The sequence below is a fragment of the Ammospiza nelsoni genome, chromosome 1, assembly GCF_027579445.1.
Source record: "Ammospiza nelsoni isolate bAmmNel1 chromosome 1, bAmmNel1.pri, whole genome shotgun sequence".
NCBI classification, from domain to species: Eukaryota; Metazoa; Chordata; class Aves; order Passeriformes; family Passerellidae; genus Ammospiza; species Ammospiza nelsoni.
In genome coordinates, this window is record NC_080633.1 from 28,335,905 (window position 1) to 28,348,856 (window position 12,952).

A 12,952-nucleotide genomic window follows, 5' to 3' on the forward strand; every position below is an offset into this window, starting at 1 on the left:
GGTTGTGAGGGAACACAGCTGGGACAGCTCTCCTTAGCTAGCTAGAGAGTCCATATAATGTCATATTCACCAGTAAAATTTGGTGGGAATTTTTCCAAAGCTGCCTTTGTTCAGAGACTGAGCATCAGTCAGCTGGTAATGCTGACTACCAGCTTTTCCATCACTTGCTTTTTTTCCCCTCTCTTCCCCCAATCTCCTATGAATCTACCTTGACTCGCAAGTTTTCTTATTTTTGTTTTCTGATTCTCTCCCTCATCCTACTAGGGATGGGCTTATTTGCCATTTGGAATCAACCCTCTACACTCAGCTGAAAGAGTTCTGTACTTCTAGCTTCACTGTTTAATTGTTTGGGATTCTTAGCCTCAGAATAAATCATGATGGAAATGTTGGCAAGGACAGACTTAGCAGACCTGGTCTCCTAAGTGGCCTACCTGACAAAACCCCAGATTATTGCTTCACTGAAATTTCACAGGAATTAAGGTATTTTTCATCAGGGAAAACTGGTTTTTTTGGAACTTTTGCCAACCTGCTCTAATTTGGACCAGATTTTTCTTGTTCCATGCATTCACAGACCTCCTGGTAGGAAATGGAAGCAGTTGAAAGCAGGCACAGTTGGGGACCTAATTACAGCATAATTACAGACCTGTCCATGTTGATATTTTGGGAAACCTTAGAATGAATACAACATAGTTATCTCTACCTCACTGGAATTTTACATCAGTGGACTTTAATGTCATTCCCTCAGAATATTTTATCTGGCTTTATGGCCAATAAAATCCTGAGCCTACTGCAAGCCCACCCACACCAGATAAGAAGGCACATGCAGTGATGTCCTGTGGTCTGACTTTTCCCCTTTCACCCATTTCTGGATACGAAAGGCAATAACAGTTCTAACAAAGGAGGCTAAATGAGGAGATTCTCCTCATGAATCACACACAGCAACAATTAATGGAGCTCATTTTCAAACAGAAATGTACATGAGAATATGCCTTCATTACTAATGAATATGACAACAGATGCATATTTAAGATGACCGAGTAGGATTGAAATATGTATATCCAAAGCTGAGGTCAGTAATAAAACCAAAAGATTTCATAAACAGAGAAATATCAGACAGAGAAGTATTTCATGGACAGAGAAATATTGCAAACAAAGGTACAAATCAGGTTTCCATAAAGATATTTTATTTTGCCACAGAACTTAAAGCCAGAGAAGTTTGGCTGAGTAGGGACTACAGAAAACTTGATAGTTGTTTCTAACCCTTCAGCTTCAGTTTCACTCCTAAGCCAATTTTTTTTTCCTGCGTGTATAAGATAGGTGAAGAGTATTTTGTACAACTTTGCTTTTTCTTACATCTATGTGTTTGTGTGCTTTTGCCTCATATATACATATATAGGTAAAATATATTCTTAGACTCACAAAACAGATTAAATACTTGACTTGCCCACTGATATTTCCAAGGTTATATTTGCTGCAAAATTCAAATTAAGCCTATCATGTCCTTGAATGGCACAACAGAAGAAAAGTTTTCTTTTTAAAGGAACCTGTAAAATGAAGAGGCAAAGATCACTACAACATACAGAATCTGTTTATAAGAGCACCAGAGGCTGAACAAAATTTTCTCCCCAGAAAATTCAGTTGCTGCTAGCATTGTCATAACAAGAAGCAGTGATTAGGAGATGCACTTCTTTTTGAATAATAAGAGCTGAATAGCAAGATAAACTGTGAAGTAACACATTGCTTCATTCAGCAAGCAGGTTTGCCCATTTTTTGAGCCCTGTGTTACAATCCTCCATCAGCACACTGTTTTTCATCAGCTCTGGAAATAAATTGCCCCTTAATCTGGCAATTTATCTCTTAAAAAGGAGATGGTCAGGAAAACATGTACCCTGGAGCAATGTTCTGCATTTGAATTGGTTAAGAAAGCAAGCCGGTTTCAAAGCCATCGTTGGGGTCTAAAGATCATCATTAAAGTTGTTTTCTAATTGCACCCTTCACAAAAAGCTACTTGTGCTCCAAATCCTCACAGCATTCTTCATGCTTCCTGCATTTCTACTTAGAAGGAACTTCTGAGATATGTGAAAAGTTTTCAGAGAATGTGATTTTATTTTTTTAAGTTCTCAAGTAGTTAAATACTGACATCTAAGCAAAAAAAAATACTATACTATCTAAGGAATGGTTTTCACATCTACCAAGAATTCAGAATTTTATTAAAGCCACTTCCAATTGCTTTCTAGGAGAAGGAAATCACTCTATTATGGGGTATTATTATTATCATGGAGGGGTTACCTCCATGTTCAGTCATTGCTGTCACTTACATCTAGTTTAGAAAGTCACACAAAATTAGAGTGATTCCTATACATATAATAAAAGAAGTCTTGTCTGAAATACTTGCCTTAAAGCTGAGTCACAAGATTAAAAAAAATGTCTTACATATTTCATGCAACATGTTAATTTAATATTATTTTTATTTTTGCAAGATTCTTTCAAATATCCCATTTCTTAAATTATGACAATACTTTACTCTGTAATTGTTTACAGTGAAATAGTCTAAATACTGAGGGCTGTGTGTGTGTAAAATGTGTTGAAAGTCTTCCAGGTTTGGGGCAGCTCTTAAAGAGCCTGGGGATTCTTCAGAAGGTAGTGTGTAGAGGGGAGAAAGAAATTCTTCATTGCAGGATGTTGCTGCAGCTCTGTGCACATGATTTACGTGAATTGGAATGCTTGTAGTCAAAATGGTTTTTCTTTCAATTTTGTAGAAATCTGGCCTAAAGCACTCTACATACTTGAGAAAACATGACACAATTGTCCTCATGATATTTTGTTTGCAAATACTTCTAGAGACAATTAACCTTTCTGACTGAAAGCCTTTTTTATCTTCTACATTTTTGACAGAAAAACATACAGAATAGAAAAAACATTTTAAAAGGAAAAAAATGCTATCTTACCAGTAACAAAAATGTTGGTTTTATTTCATTAATGTACTGCTATGAGAAATGGCAGATATTCAGGCTTTTTGGTTTCTATTGTTTTGTTATGTTTTTCTGGAGCATATGCTTGAGAAACCTGTGACAGCAGAGCTTTTAAAGAAATAAACAGATGTTTTTATTTTCTAGTACAAATGAGTCTCAGTGGCTTACAGCTATCTCATCTAAGTTTTCTCGGATGTTTATCCAGTAAGCTTTTATGGAATTCTTTTTTTACTGCAAACTGCCTTCAGCCAGCACTGAAATAACAACACATGCATGCAGAGTTACAGTGTGGGACATCTCTGCTGAGAGCCACAGTGCCAAATGGTTGTGCTGCAAGTGCAAGGTGGACACACAGCCAAGGACAGCGAACACGTCTTCGTGCTGAACTGCTGAGAAAACGTGCTGCTCCCAGGCAGCTGAGAAATGTTTTTCTACATAGTTTTGATGCTATCTATTAATCCCTTGTCCCCTTTGTGGACTACAGTTACAAAAACTTCATGCGAAGGTAAAACAATATATTCTAAGCACTTAAATTAGTGAGGACCTGTAAAACTCACTTACAGATTTATAATCAGCTTATTTAAGTACAAGCATTTTGCAGGTATGTTCTAGTACCTTATTTTCTTTCACTAAGATCTGCCTAGACAGGTATAGCTGTTCTTCAAGATTTAGGAAAAATCAAATTTATACACATTATTAAAACTAAAATGAACTTACACTTTTACATAAAGCTCATAGAAAACCATAAGCAATTCCTTGTGTTTATTGAATGCTGTGAATTTTTCCATAGAATGAGACACAAGGTCTCATACATGAAACTTGATTATTGCATTTACACATAGCAATGTTTTTAAAAATTTTAAGTCACAATTGTGCCCTATTAGACTGACAATATGTTATTAAATACATTTTATTTTTACTTAGATGAATTTTCCTAGATTGGAAAAGCAGTCTTACTATTTACTGTACAGAGAATACATCCAATGTGAAATCACAGCTGAAAGAAAAGGACTCCGGTTTAATGCTTTTGTTCCAGTCCAGCAATGCAACTGCAGTGTTTGAAATTTTGAATATTTTTGTAGAAACCTGAAATTTTTTGTAGAACATTAGTAAGATTGTTTTGCAACCACTGATAATGCTTTACTTGAGCTACTATAAGGTCCAGAAATAAATGAAGAAAGTACTGAAGATGCTGAATGTTTGAAATCTAACAAATGAAGCTGGTTGAATAACTCAAAATGAACTCTCTTTAGTAAAAGGAAGATTAGGTTAGGGAACATCTAAACAAACTGGACATAAATTTTTGGGACTGTGTGGAAAGCAGCCAGATGTGCTGAGGGAGCTGGCCAATGTCTCAATTAACTTTGAAACGTCATGGCCCTCTGGGGAGGTTCCTGAGGTTGGGAAGAAATCAAATGTCTCCCCTGTCTCCAAGAAGTACAGAAAGAAGGATCCAGAAGCTGTAGACTGATCAGCCTCATCTTGAACCTTGGGAAGGTGGTGAAGCCAGTCATCCTGGTAAGCATTTCCAAAACCATCAAGAACAAGAATAGGGCCAAACATAGGCAGCAAGGATTTTCTCAGCTGTTTTTCTTGAGCAACCTGAGGCAACTAAAGTCCCAGCACTTTAATGAATTACGTATTTCTTTTTGTCTCTGCTGAACTATGGATATGTCTAAGAGTATTTTCTACCTGCTTTAGTTTTTGCCTTGATGCAACACTTTGGATTTCAATAATAAAGTATTGTTCAATCAAGCTTCGGTTCGCTCAGAGTGAGCCTAACCAAGTACGGTTATAAAATTGCTCCTGTCTCGTCTGGATCTAATTTGGGAGTAAATGTCACAATGTATTGCCAATTAAAAGGGGAAGTAAACTCAGGCAGAGCCCACTGAGTTACTCATATTCCCAGAATGCTGAGTGTCAATGGGTAAAATTCATCATAGGAGTTTAAGGCCCTGTCGTTCTTGGTTATTGCTTTGTCCTTGTTACTGGCATATGAACAATAGCAGAAGGGACACTCAGAGCTTTTAAAATAGCTATTCATAAAGGCATTTACGTATTGTTTTCTTCAAAAATTTTTTTAAATGTGTGTCAAAAGCCCAAAGGTTTGACAGTGTAGGAGAACAAGTGGCTTTGTTCCAAGAGATTGAGCCAAAGTAATTGACAAAATGAGGTAAAGTTGTTCTTTTTCAAGATAATATAGCCTATTTTAAGAAAAAAGCACAATGCAGATGGAAGTACACAAGACATACTTTTACATCAGCACGCTAGTCTGTGTATTCAAAAGTTTATACTCCTTCACAGTGTGAATTTTGTCATACTTATACCAATCAGATAACCATTTGGATGTGCAACAAATATTTTCTCAGACATAAAAAGTGAAAATGGCCAAGAACTTGGTTATACCACAGTTGGGATGTGTATTTGGTAGCAGCGCTGAAAACTGTGAAAATTATAGCTCTTTTCTCTGTTCAGCAGAATTTCCCCTTCTGGTGATGTTGATACAATTAAAGTTGAGTGCTGTCACTAAAGGAAGTTTAATCCTTTTGCTGCATTGCAGTCATATGGTAAATTTTTATAGCTATAACTACTCCTGCTTTATCTGTTATCCCAGCAGGGCATGGCTGAGACACAACAATATTGCACAGCAGGGCTGTCTCTTTTCACAAAACATTTCACTGAGGCTTTTTGTGCTATCTCCTACTAATCAGATTTCTCACTGAGGTGCCCACCCAAATCAAGTGTGGTCAGTGGAGCTGGCAGGTTACCAAACACATTAATGAATGTCTACCCATTTATGTTTGCTTAAGGAAAACCAGCAGGCTGGCTTCATAGGGTGGGATTATTACCTCTTCATCCTGATGTTCTTGACTATAAATTTAATTCCTGCTTGTGCAATGAGCTGGTAATTGTCATCTGAGATAGTATATTTGATCTTGCTGCTCCTGGCAATGGAAGCCCATTGAGTCACCTATTGCAAAATCATGTGCAGAGGTTTCTTATAAACCCAAGTGTTGCCTGGCATAAAATAGCCTATCTATCTGCAGAGCAACAGCTGGCATGCTGAGGATATATTCATTCTCACCCTTCTGCACTGCTTCAAGCAGATAGTTCTGTGCATTAAAAGAATTGGAAAATGACATTAAAAATATTATTTGTAGAAATGGTACTTGTTTCCACAGATGTTTTCAGTCCTCTTTTCTTGTTCATAGCATTCTGCACTTTTTTTCTTGTTTCTCCAGTAGCATCCATGATGCCATTAAAAAACTTTCATAAACAATGTTTGTTGCAGAATCTTTCATGTAGAACTGTTATTTCCATTATAATGTTGCAGTATAGATCATTAGTTACTTCTTCAGCATATTATCAGACAACTTTCCTATCAGAAGTATTAAGAAATTAAACCAAAAGTAGATGAAAAATGAATAGTAGATAACTTGGATATATTCTGAGATATCAATAATTTTGCTGTCTGGTTTATGCCTTGCACAGTACAAGGCAGTGCAGAATTCAGTCTCATCTCTGTATATAATTGTAATCATTTTTGATAGCTGCATTCCAACTTTATCATTATGGATTTAGTTCTGCAATTGCTTCTGAAGAGATTTCCCATTTAAGTCCCTGAACGTGCGTTCAGATTACAGAAAAAGTCTGTTGAACTGTGATTGCAAATACAGCTATAAACAATGGTTCCCTAAAAAAGTTGTACAAAACAAGGCACTTAGCCTACAGGTTTTCAGCTGATCATTGGTTCCTGTACTACAATAAGAATCATACAGCTTACTTGCCTGCTTGCTTTCCCACAAAAGCCCCCAGTCTATAAGGTCCAATTATATTGAACTCCACTCTATCTTTTACTGTGGGATTTGAAAAACATTAGAGGCACAGCTCAGAGGTATTCCTGAGCACACTGTCTCATGGAGAAAGAGTTTGCTTTGTTTGTGACTAAATGGGTATATTACCTCTTAAAAAAAAAAAAAAATCTTTTATGAAGTCAAAGCCGTCAAAAGGCATGACATGCCATCAAGGGCAGGGACATGCACCAAAGATTCCTCTATTGGTCCACATTGAAATCGCAAGATTCCTTTTCCCTTCTCGAAAGTAAATGAAATTTCCTTTTGGAAAGGGAAAAGGAATCTTGCGAATCCGCAAAGAAAGGCTCACAAACTCTCTGGAAAGGAGATAGGATCAAATAATATGCACTTCAGAAAACAAAAAAATCAGGAGAATAGTGTCTTCAAAAAACAGGCTGTAAGGAAATGAGCTGCACTGCAAAGAACCAAAACCTGCCAAAACTGAGCTCACAGATGTTGCAAAAGCAGGGGAAAAGTCAAGGAGGAAGACAAAACTTGGAGGGGAAAATATAAGAGACATGGCATGGATTAAAAAAAAAAAAAAAACAAAGAAAAAAAATCTTTTCCTAAGCCAAAGCCATCAAAAGGCATGACATGGCATCCAGGGCAGGGACACGCACCAAAGATTCCTCTATTGGTCCCCATTGAAATCACGAGATTCCTTTTCCCTTCCCGAAAGGAATCACAGAGGAGAGGAGACCTCAGGAAATAGACACTTTGATCACTCCTGTTTCCAAATGCATTTTATAGTCATTTTTCTTTCAATCACCCCACACAGCTGCAGCAGAGACTCTCTTCCTTGCTATTCTTATTTCTCCTCAATCATATTGAGTAAGAAATTTTACACATCAAAACTGAGATTCTTCTTAATTACATCTACTGTAGAAAATTTAATTTTACTTGCCTCTTTTGAATAACTACATTTTTCAAAGACTATGAAGTATATATACAATATAGGTCAAGAGTTTATGATTCTCCAAAGGCAGAAAGCTGAAATTATTGAATGAAATAGAGAAAATAAAAATTGAACACAATTTCTTAACATTTTAGTCAGAGAATGTTCCAATGCATATTCTGAATCATTAAAGTATTTCAAAATGAAAAGAGCAAAAATGGAATATACACACATGCACACAAACACACATACTCACAAAATCTCAAAAACACCAACCAAAAAACCAAACTGAAAAAAACCCTACAAAAACAACAAAAAACCCTATTAAAATACCTGGTGAATAAAGAAAGAATAATAATAACTTTTGTCTGGACACAGAAACACAGAATATTCTGAGATGGAAGGGGCCCACAAAGGTCATTGAGTCCAGCTCTGAAGTGAGTGGCCCATACATGTATTGAACCAACAACCATGGCATTATTAACACCATACTCCAATAAACTTATTTAGAGGAATTAAAAAATATTTTTTTAAGAAAGTTTTAAAAGCTTTCCCAAAGTCCACAGATAAAATATTTGGGAGTTCATGACCCAAACATAACATGAATGAATACAAAATATTCTTTGAATAATGTGATAGCACAATATGGTGATAGGGTATTTTTGAAGCCTGTGATTAAAAAGTGAAAATAAGCTGCTTCTTTGACTGCTGGTTGTAGCTATGTATACGAATCTGGTTTGAAAGAACAGAAGCAACTCTCCTGCAGTGGGTACATTTTTGAAGGCTAAAGGTTAGTATCAGGTAAGGTACCTCCTAGAGGTCTCTCATCAGTCAGTTCTTCTTGCCTTTCTCATTACAAAATGTAACACCCCAACAGTTCCCAAAATCACAGACTTCACAGACTTCCCAGCAGAAATCAGACAACTGTACAACAGTCTCTTTGGGAGCAGAAGAAACTTTAGATGTTTTTTTTTGTTCAGGAAAATGTCAGGCTGTGAAGAGTCTTCATTTTTCTGCCAATTGTTGAAATATCCTTTATCATTTTATTTATAAAATTATTTCACTTATAAAATTTCATTAAAACCCCTACAGTTTTACCTTAAGAACTTAACCAAATTGGATTCAGTCAGTAAGAGAGAAATCCAGCAATAAGGAAGGGATTGTCCCACTCTGTACTAGTGCAGCCTTGCCTTGAATATTGTGTGCAGTTTTTGGCCCTGAAATACAACAAAAATATCAAACGATTAGAGAACATCTGAAGGAGACCCATGAGGATGGTGAAGGGTCTGGATGGGAAGCCATATGAGGAGTAGTTGAGGTCACTTAGTCTGTTACGCCTGAAGAAGTGAAGGCTGAACGGAGACCTCAGTGCCATCTATAGCTCCCTCATAAGGGGAAGAGGAGGAGAGGGAGACATCTCTTCTCTGTGGTGGCCAGTGACAGGACCTGAGGGAATGGCCTGAAGCTGTGTCAGGGCAGGTTTAGGTTGGATATCAAGAAAAGGTTTTTCACCCACAGGGTGTCGGGCACTGGAACAGGCTCCCCATAGAAGCGGTCCCAGCACCAGCCTGACACAGTTCAAGCACTGTTTGGACAACACTCTTGGCGACATGGTGTGACTCTTGAAGATGGTGCTGTGCAGGGCCAGGAGTTGGACTTGATGAAACTTGTAGGCCTCTTCTTAATCTGCATATTCTGTGATTAAGTGGACCCAGGTCCTGCATCACAGCATGAGATTAGTGCTCATCCTCAAAGCTTCAAGTGACATAAGATTGTGTGGCCCCTTCCTCCATTAGGATTAGACCTATTTGGGCATGATGAGCTCTAAGAATGATCCTCTTAGCACCTCTTCAGAGAAGACATACAGACCTCTATATTTTCTCTAAAAGTTACATTTGTTCTGTTTCTGAGTGATTTTTTTTTTAGGATATCAAGTGCTATCTATTTTTGCACAGCTCCCTCTTCCCCTTTCTGTCTCTGGTGGTGTCTTCTAAAGCTGCTATATCCTTTCATATTTAGCCCACACTGATTTTAATTCCTTTGCCATGTTAGAGTTAAGCATGTTCACTTAAGGGCAGGTGACTGTTCCATTTATCACTAAGAGACACCCTGTATAAAAGATCTTAAAGTCCAAAGAGCAGCATATCAGAAAGGTTAACAGCAAATGAAATGGTGCATTTCAGTGTTTCTTAGGAACTCCGTTAAAATTTAGTACCCATTATTGGTCTTTTTAAGATCTTAGCTTCCATTGAATCATCTGATTTTGTCCTTGTAGTTTCATTAATAATTCAAAAACTTTTGTTTCAAACACCTCATGTCTGCATCTTTGTCAGTGTCATGCTAATAGCTCAAACTTCACCTGCATATAAAAGGAAGGAGATCAGCACAGACGGAGAGAATGAAACCTGAATTCCAGGCTTGCAGTAGCAATCAATCAGAAGAAATGTATTTTACACTGAGTGATAATAGCAAAATAGAAGGTTTTTTAAAGTTAATATTTTACTGTATGATAAATAGAATCACATGGTTTTACTGCAGAGAATATCCATAGAAAAATAAGCTATAAAATATGAACTACAGATTATATCAAAGAGGCATCTCATAGTGGCTCATTGCCTACTAGTCAGCATAATATTGCCAAACACTTTCATTCCAATTATGAGAAATGGAGAGAGCTTTAAAATAAGTTCCTACATACTCCTTCACATTTATAAGATTCCTCTATACATTGTATCTATCTCTGCAGAAATGCCATCCTTGGCACCACAAATAATTTCCGAATAAATATGCTTAAATCCTGAATGTGGCATGGCTGAATGCATTATGAGAAAAGCTGAGCAAAAACAGATTTCTGACCCCACATTATTTTGACCCTTGTCAATGGCCTAGAAGAAATAAGGTCACAGTCAATAACTTAAAAGACAACAAAGATTCAGTAATTGGTTAAATAATGAGCAGTATAAATCATTGCCACAAGAAGATACGGTTCATTTGGTAAACTAGGACAAGAAAAAAATTCCTTTCAAAACGAAACAAAGCAAGCTGTGCATACAGAAAGACTATTTTAAGAACTATACCTGAAAGCAAATACTCTAAAAGACTAAGAAGATAATTAAATAGGAATTTGCAATAGTCTCCAATAGCATAACTACAACAGGTAATTAATGAACTAGGAAGGGGGAGTAAAGAGGTGCCTGTTACAGAGATCCACACCTTGAGAAGGGTCCTAAAACACTCAAGCGATTTTAAAACAGAAACAAATCCATGGAATATAGTGGTTTGGAAGAGATGCATCAGGATCCCAGACTCCAGCACTTGACACTCCACAAGACACCCCAAGAGTTACACCAGGAGCCTGAGAACATCGTGCAAACACTTGTTGAACTCTGGCATGCATGGCGCTGTGATGACTTCCCTGGGGAGCCTGTTCCAGGGCTCAACCATCCCACGGACAAAAAACTTTTCCTGAAATCTAACTTTAGCCTCCTATAACTCAGCTTCATGCTGTTTTCTTGAGTCCCATAATTGATCATAAAAGTGAAGAGATCAGTGCCTGCCCATCCTCTTCCCCTCATACAGATGTTAAAGACTGCAGTGAAGTCTTTCCCCAGCCTCACCTTCTCCAAGCTGAACAGAACAAGAAACCTCAACTCTCCCTTGCCCAGCTGGTGATGCTATTACCTGATGTCTCTCCTCAGGACACGCTTGGCCCTCCTGGCTGCATTCCATTCGCCATTGACCAGGACCCCCAGGTCCCTTTCCACAGTGCTGATCTCCATCCTTACATTCCTCAATCTATACACACAACCAGGGCTGACTTAGCCCAGGCACAGTATCTGGCACTTGCCCTTGTAAAACTTGGTACAGTTGGTGATTGCCCATCTCTCTTAATTGTCTCGCTCTGTCTGCAGGGCCTCTCTGCCCTCAAAAGAGTCAACAACTCCTGCCAATCCAGTGCTGTCAGCAGACTTAGTATTGATTTGAGCCTCACATACAGGTGGGTAATGAACCTGTTAAAGAGAGCTGGGCAGGGTGAGAGCCCTGCAAAGCCCAGCTAGTGACAGATCACTGGTCTGATGTCACCCCATTCACTGTAACTCTTCTTGCCTGACCCATGAACCAGTTACTCACACATCACTTAACACAGTTATCCAGCAAGGGTTTTGATACTGTCTCTCACAGGTTCCTTCTGGACATTTTGTGCAGAAGAAACCTGTGAGAGACAGTATCAAAAGCTTTGCAGAAGTCCAAGAAAAGTCCATCTGCTGGCTGTCCTAGATCAACTAGGTGAGTTCTCCTGTTGTAAAAGGAAATCAGGCTCTGTTATCATTATATTGCAAAGGTTCCATATTGTTGTCTCCTTATTACAAGAGTTTCATACTTCCTTGATGTTTCTCATAGGCAGTTCCTCTAAGCACTGACTCTCCCTTCTTCTTGCAGCAACCAACTCCAGTTTCCCTCTCAAGCAACCAACCCACTCTTATACAGCATTCTTCTCATTGGCTACAGCTGTGGCCTGTTAAAGTCAGGCCTGTTTCTAATCTCTAATAATTGGCTCAGCTGCAACTCCTTAGAGGTAAGATTACTTTCTATACTACCTTTATTTTCTTTTATTCTATCCCCCTACAAGGTTTGACAAGCAGGACTTTACCCTAATGAACCCATGCTGGCTGTGACCTGGCCTTAAAATAATAATTCTATGTGTAGTTGAAAAAAAAACATATACAACTCTCACAAAAAACCTTAGAGTTTTAAACTTGAGGCAACTTGAAAGAGTAATTTGATCATACCCTTTAAGTATTTGCATAGCTGTACTTAAATCTTAGGTGTACTTGTATGCCTTTGTAGTGATTTTCATTCTAGTAAAGGAGGAAGTTGTATCACTATTCACTAGACAGTTTGCTGGATGTGTTAACTTTATTTAATTAATTTAATGCTCTGGCATTTAAATGACAGGATCAAGTTTTTGAAAAGGACATTGAGAATGGCCTGCCATGTGTAGAGGCCTGAACTAACTGCTGGCCATCCCATAAGAGTACACTGCTAGTACCAGCATAGTAACTGGTTTTGAAGATGTGGAACCTCTTTTCCATACTGGAGAAAGAGAGGAGGAAAATTGCCACTTGGACGAGGATCACGGTTGCCCGCTTTTGTGATTTTGACAGGGGCTGGTTCAGAGAAACAAACCAAACCAAACCAAGATGACACCCAGAGTTCCAAAGGCAGAAAAG

At 38.0% G+C, this 12,952-nt stretch overlaps 1 long non-coding RNA gene across 1 annotated transcript; it reads right to left on the minus strand.

Moving 5' to 3' along the window:
• Positions 1-7,686: 7,686 nt before the first annotated feature.
• On the minus strand, positions 7,687-11,942 carry LOC132082475 (uncharacterized). Its single transcript, XR_009419811.1, has 2 exons — positions 11,403-11,942; positions 7,687-8,938 (listed from the first exon to the last, which is right to left on the minus strand). It is a non-coding gene; the product is annotated as an uncharacterized LOC132082475 (long non-coding RNA).
• Between the last annotated feature and the right edge of the window lie 1,010 nt (positions 11,943-12,952).